This window comes from Malaya genurostris, chromosome 2, assembly GCF_030247185.1.
Source record: "Malaya genurostris strain Urasoe2022 chromosome 2, Malgen_1.1, whole genome shotgun sequence".
Taxonomy (NCBI): Eukaryota; Metazoa; Arthropoda; class Insecta; order Diptera; family Culicidae; genus Malaya; species Malaya genurostris.
This window is the reverse complement of record NC_080571.1, coordinates 81,431,684-81,438,529: the sequence shown is the minus strand read 5'-3', so window position 1 is coordinate 81,438,529 and position 6,846 is coordinate 81,431,684.

Genomic DNA, 6,846 nt, shown 5'->3' with positions numbered 1-6,846 from the left:
AAATTTCATGCGATTCAATAATGCTGTGTAATATTTACTATTGACAGCTTACGTCTTTTCAGGTAGTCAATGACGAAATTTTTAATCGTATCCTTAAATAGAGACACTTTAACCTTGCCGGCCGATGTTTGAGTTTTCGGACGCTTTTGTCAGCTTTCATCAGCTGCTGTCCATTCGACTGACTGTCGATTTTATTCTGGTGAATAATTATAGATCCATGAATTTCCCCCACAATTTTCACAAATTCAAGTAAAAATTGTGAATACATTTCTTTTTTGATATCCTTTCGATGCCAGCTATCTCCAAAGATTTCACTTTTCGATATTTCATGGCGATGAAATAAACTTATGAGACGATTTTCGTTATTACAGCTTCAATTGAACTATCAATGTGTGATTCGGTTTTAGCACAATTACGTTTAATTCAGCATAACAGGCAACAATAATTGATTAGCTTAGAGGGGAGCCTGGCTAATGCCATTTTTTTGCTTGTACAATATTTATTTCACGATAGAACTGTGATCAATAAACACATGAAATTCTTTATGCTTTGGGAAAATTATGACTGAGGGATGTCTCTTTTGTTTGCTTGTCTCCGGATCCGAACCGATCAAAAGCCAGTTTTCTGCCATTCTATATCCTACCTACAGAAAAGGGCTAAATAACATCTTCAATTTGGTTGAAATTTCGTCTCGAAATAGGCTATTGTGTTTACTGCCAATCATCCTTACATAGAAATATGAGTACTTTTGAGAATGAAAAGTTATTTCTAATCGAAACTTTTTCTTGTTCTAGTGAAAATTTTATTTTCAATGTTTTTTTTATCGAAAACTAAACATATGATCTAAACCAGATGTAAAAATCGAAGAGTCTCATAATTCAAGCTGATTGTCACCGAATATAAGTATAAAAAATATTTGTTAAGAATAGCGACATTTTGGAGATCTTTAAAATTTCAATTCTATTAAGCACAATTACAGGTATTTTACCTTTGAATTTTTATTACTTTTGATCCCGGAACGAGAATTTAAATTATAGAATTTCTTTCTATAGTAAAACCGGATGTTTTTCTTAGTCAAACCAGCTCGCTGCACAATAGTGAAGGTCATGATTGTAAGAAGAATTGTCCGAAGCTTAGCGGTGATTACCGACGCAATTTTTCGTTTAAGGAAAAAATACTAACAATGGATATGAACTGCTATCTGTTTTCGTTTCATGTGCTGTACGCTTTTCTACTTTTTTTTGGTATGCGATAAGCGCTTATCGACAATCGAATGATGAAACTCGAAAATGTATTGCACTGCTATTGATAAATGGATTCAGATATCAGCTGGCTGCATGATGGATATGAAGTCTCGTTTTTATTTGTCAAAAATCAATTTTTTTAAAGATACGATCAAAGTGACTCACGTGTTGACTTGCTTAGCTAATTTCTACCTTTTTCGTATGAAATGGACATACAATCTCTGAGAGAACCAACTTTTGAATCGAGGCTCAGAAGGGCTAGTGTCATATCCATTCGAATTAGTTCGTTGAGATCGTGAAATGTCTGTGTATGCGCGTATGTGTGTATGCCCAGAAAATATGCAAATATATTATCTGCGTTTTGTTCATTTAACATTTCGGCTGAAAAGTTCGTATCGTTTAATAGAAACACACATTTTTTTGCCAAAATTCGTTTTTATTATTCAACATAATTGCCATCAGAGGCGATACAGCGATTATAGCGATCTTCCAACTTTTCGATACCATTTTTGTAGTACGATTTGTCCTTTGCCTCAAAATAGGGCTCAGTTTCAACGATTACCTCTTCATTGCTTCTAAATTTTTTACCAGCGAGCATTCTCTTGAGGTCTGAGAACAGGAAAAAGTCACTGGGAGCCAAATCTGGAGAATACGGTGGATGAGGGAGCAATTCGAAGCCCAATTCATTCAATTTCAGCATGGTTTTCATCGACTTGTGACACGGTGCATTGTCTTGATGAAACAAAACTTTTTTCTTCTTCAAATGAGGCCGTTTTTTTTTTGAAATTTCGTCCTTCAAACGCTCTAATAACGCTATAAAATAGTCACTGTTGATGGTTTTTCCCTTTTCAAGGTAGTCGATGAAAATTATACCATGCGAATCCCAAAATACAGACGCCATAACCTTACCGGCCGATTGTTGAGTCTTTCCATGCTTTGTGTTCGGTTCATCGCGTGCAGTCCACTCAGCTGACTGTCGATTGGACTCCGGAGTGAAGTGATGGAGCCATGTTTCGTCCATTGTTATATATCGACGAAAAAAATCGGTTTTATTTCGATATAACAGCTCCAAACACTGCTCAGAATCATCAATTCGTTGTTGTTTTTGATCGATTGTGAGCTCACGCGGCACCCATTTTGCACAAAGCTTTCTCATATCCAAATATTCGTGAATAATATGTCCAACACGTTCCTTTGATATCTTTAGGGTGTCAGCTATCTCGATCAACTTCACTTTACGGTCATTGAAAATCATTTTGTGGATTTTTTCACGTTTTCATCGGTAGCAGCCTCTTTTGGACGTCCACTGCGTTCATCGTCTTCGGTGCTCATATGACCAGTACGAAATTTTGCAAACCACTTACGAATTGTTGCTTCGCCCGGTGCAGAGTCTGGATAACACTCATCAAGCCATTTTTTGGTATCGGCGGCACTTTTTTTCATCAAAAAGTAGTGTTTCATCAACACACGAAATTCCTTTTTTTCCATTTTTTTCACAATAACAAAAGTAGCTTCACTCAAAATGCAATATCTCACAAACTAATAATCAGACAGCTGTCAAATTTATACACGTATCTTTTGAAGGTTGGTACTAACTGAAAATGGTATGGATTTAATTCTAGTGGCGCCCTCTCATAGAAACGATACGAACTTTTCAGTCGATCTGTTATGCAGTGCATCCTTGAAAAGAATTTGATGTGGAATTTGACCATCCTCTGTTTCAACAGACTTCGCAGCCGATTCTTGGGGTACAAAACAATTGTATGACCAGTACTACTGACACTATTGATACTAAGAATCCTTTCGAGTTGGGCTCAAACATACGACAACTGTTTTTTTTAGACCAGCGCCCTATACATTGAACCACCAACGCGGGATGAATCCGAGATAAACTTGGAGTAATTCCATATGAAATCGAAGGTCGATTGAGTTTTGTATTTTTTGATTTGACTCAATACCTCATGACCGAAAAGGACAATTTGCATCATCAGTTTGCCATTTTAATTCTAGTGTTACCTTCGAGAAGAGCCTAAGCAAAATATGAATACTAGGTTATAATTAAAAACGTTTGGCACGCTGGAATCATCAGAACAAATTGACTCAAATGACACGTTCCCCTTGATATTTGGAGATTTGTGCCTTGCCATTAATTTGTTTTTAGCATCATTTTCCCGATATATGAGGGAAGGATTAAAGGGAAATGGTAAGATTTGGACTAGGAGGATGGGGAAAATTGACGACACAAAAACTCAAAAAAGCAGAAGTAAATTCTGCACCCCTAATCATACCTTACCTAACAGCTATAGGCTTGAGGTGTCCTTTGCTGTATCAAGCATTCGTCTCCACATAACTCGGTCCATGGCTGCTCGTCGCCAGCCACTCAAGGCACGGATGCTTCTGAGATCACCCTCCACTTGATCGATCCACCTTGTTCGCTGCGCTCCTCTTCTTCTTGTACCAGTCGGATTAGATTCAAGAACCATTTTCACTGGGCTGTCGTCCGACATCCTTATGACATGCCCAGCCCATCGTAGACGTCCGATTTTAGCTGTCCGTACGATAAGTGTTTCTCCTAGCAGCTGTTGCAATGTTGTGATTCATACGCCGTCTTCACGTTTCGTTTTCCATCTGCACTCCGCCATAGATGGTCCTCAGTACCTTTCTTTCGAAAACACTGAGGGCGCGTTGGTCCTCTGCCAACATAGTCCAGGTCTCGTGGCCATAGAGAACAACCGGTCTAATGAGCATTTTGTAGATAGTCAATTTCGTGCAGTGGCGTACTTTTCTCGATTGAAGGGTTTTTCTGAGTCTAAACTACGCACGATTCCCTGCCAAAATACGTCTATGAATTTCTCTGCTGGTGTCATTATCGGCGATCACCAGTGAGCCCAAATACACGAACTCGTCAACCACCTCGATATCGTCACCGTCTATCAATATTCGTGGTGGGAGACGTAGTGTTTCTTCTCTGGAGCCTCTTCCTCTCATGTATTTTGTTTTCGACGCATTTATGGCATTTATAGTCCGATACGCCTAGCTTCAGCTTTCAGTCCGATGTAGGTTTCCGTCTATCACTCTATCCTTCGTTGTTTTGACCAATCGCGTCAGTTTATCCGGGAAACCGTAATCCGTAAATTCGGTACCTCATAAGAGAAGCCAAACAATCTGCTAAAATCTATCTAAGGTGAATACAGAAAGGATTCATTCACTCCAAGAAGAACGATGAACCCTTCTGACTATAGCTCCTTATCACATTGGGTGAGAAACGAAAGAATATCCTTTTGTTGGCATGTTTGGATGCAGCCCAAGAACGAATCTTGTGCTTTATCCAACTAGTTGAAAGTGGTAAAGCTGGTTCCGAACCAACGAAATCATTCGTTGCACCAGCTCTAGCCAACTCATCATTGCCGATTGTATTGCACACAGAATCGCGTAGATGTCTGCTTCGAACACAGTACAGTATTTACCAAGTGAATGAGACTGCTCTAGCCTCATTTCACGACAGTAGACACCAGTACCAGCACGACCATTCAACAGAGAACTGTCCGTATAACAAACTATGTATTCATCAAGTTGTCGTTCCAAATAACCAGACAACCAGTCCTCACGGAGAGGATAGCTCACATTGAATGTTTTGAAAGGAAAACTGCATGTGAGAGTTAGGTCACTAAGAGCGAGTAAATACTCATCCCAGGTAACCATTTGAGACCACAAGCGAGTGTAGCTAGTATCATAGTCTATAGGGTTACAGTTCCAAAGCCCTGTAACCTTAAGACGGTATGCACAAGATGATGCTTCTTGTTTAAGGAACACATGTAGTGGTTTAATGCACAGTAGCGCCTCTAGATCAGCAGTAGGAGTTGTCGTGAATGCTCCTGTCATCGCTATTAGGACAATCCTTTGGAGATGATTTAGCTTTGACTAAACTGTCGAAATTTCTCCTTTCTACCATCATACAAGACATCCATATGCTAAAATTGGTCTAACAATAGTTGTGTAGATCCAATGAATGTATTTGGGTTTGAGTCCCCATGATTTTCCAAAAGCTCGTCTGCATTGGCCGAAAGCCATGCAAGCTCTCTTAATCCTGAAGTCAATGTGAGCAGACCAATTCAGTTTTGCATCAAGAATGACCCCGGCGTATTTAACTTGATCAACCACAGTAACCTCTGAACCGAAGAACTGTAACGGACGAGCTCCTGTGATTATCCTACGATGAGTGAAAAAGATTTATGAAGTTTGCCCGGATTTACAGATAATCTAACCTGATAACACCATTGTTGAACAGATCGCATGGCTTGCTGCATTAAATCAAAGAGAGTGATGATGCTTATACCGGTCATCAATATATGATAATCGTCGGCAAAACCATAAGTCGGAAATCCAAGGTTATTAAGTTTCCTCAACAAACCATCAGCGACTAGGTTCCAAGATATGTTATTCCGTTCACGACTGCAATGTTTAAACTCCTGCAGCCATTCAGTCCTCGGCACGGAAATGCACCTTGACTTAGGAGTTCCTATTTTTGTGGCCTTCTACGACATGGAACAGGAAACCAGTGGATCAATTCTTGGTAGAAAATAATTCCGCCGGATGCCACACAGCTTACCTGTTTGGTGGACTTATACCACCGGTACAGGTGGACCGTAGCATTATTCTTAGTCAGTTGGGAAACCGCTACCGGCACTACACGGCTATCTAGGCTGCTCAGAAAGGGAAGTTGACATTGATGGACAACTTCCATGGATGGCCGAGCAGCCGAAGACTGTACAATCTTACTATTCGCTGTTAGCTCTGGAGTTCCTTAAGGAAGTCACCTTGGAACGTTTATATTTTTACTTTGTCTCAACAATTTTTCGATCAAGTGTATGAAACTATCGTTCGCCAATGATTTCAAATTATTTCTTGTCATCTAATCCACTGCTGACTGCTTAGGATTCCTACAAGAGCAGTTGAATAATTAGACTAATTGGTGTAATATCAATAGAATGGCTTTAAACGCCTACATATGCTTCGTCATCTCCTTTAGTGGCAAACAGCTAGTAGTCAGTTTCGACAATAATATTTCACAAATTGTTCTGGAACGTACATCGTCTGTGAAGAACCTTGTTGTTCTTCTGGACTCTAAGTTTAATTTGAAGGAGCTTACTATGTTCAAAGCCTCTAAGCTACTATTTCGCGTTACTAAAGAATTCAATTAAAGACTGTCCCTGAAAGTATGGACGCACTTTGATTTCGCTATAAATAATTCACAAGTGTGAGATATTCAAATTATATTCGATATACTGATAATATTAGACTACAACAACAGAATATTATTCTCAAAATTTGCTACTTAGCCATTGTAGACTAGCTGGCGCACCTTCTTGCGAACGTTTCTCATTAAATTCCGTACAGACTTCTTGGCGACAAGTTTTGACACTTTTTTCCAATCTTCTTCGAGCTGTTGAATAGTTTCGGCTGCCGAGACATGTTTCCTAAGATGTGCCTTCGTTAATGCCCAAAATTCCTCAATTGGTCGAAGTTGTGGGCAATTTGGTGGATTCATGTCTTTTGGGACTAAAGTGCCATTTTTGGTAGTATACCATTCTACCGTTGATTT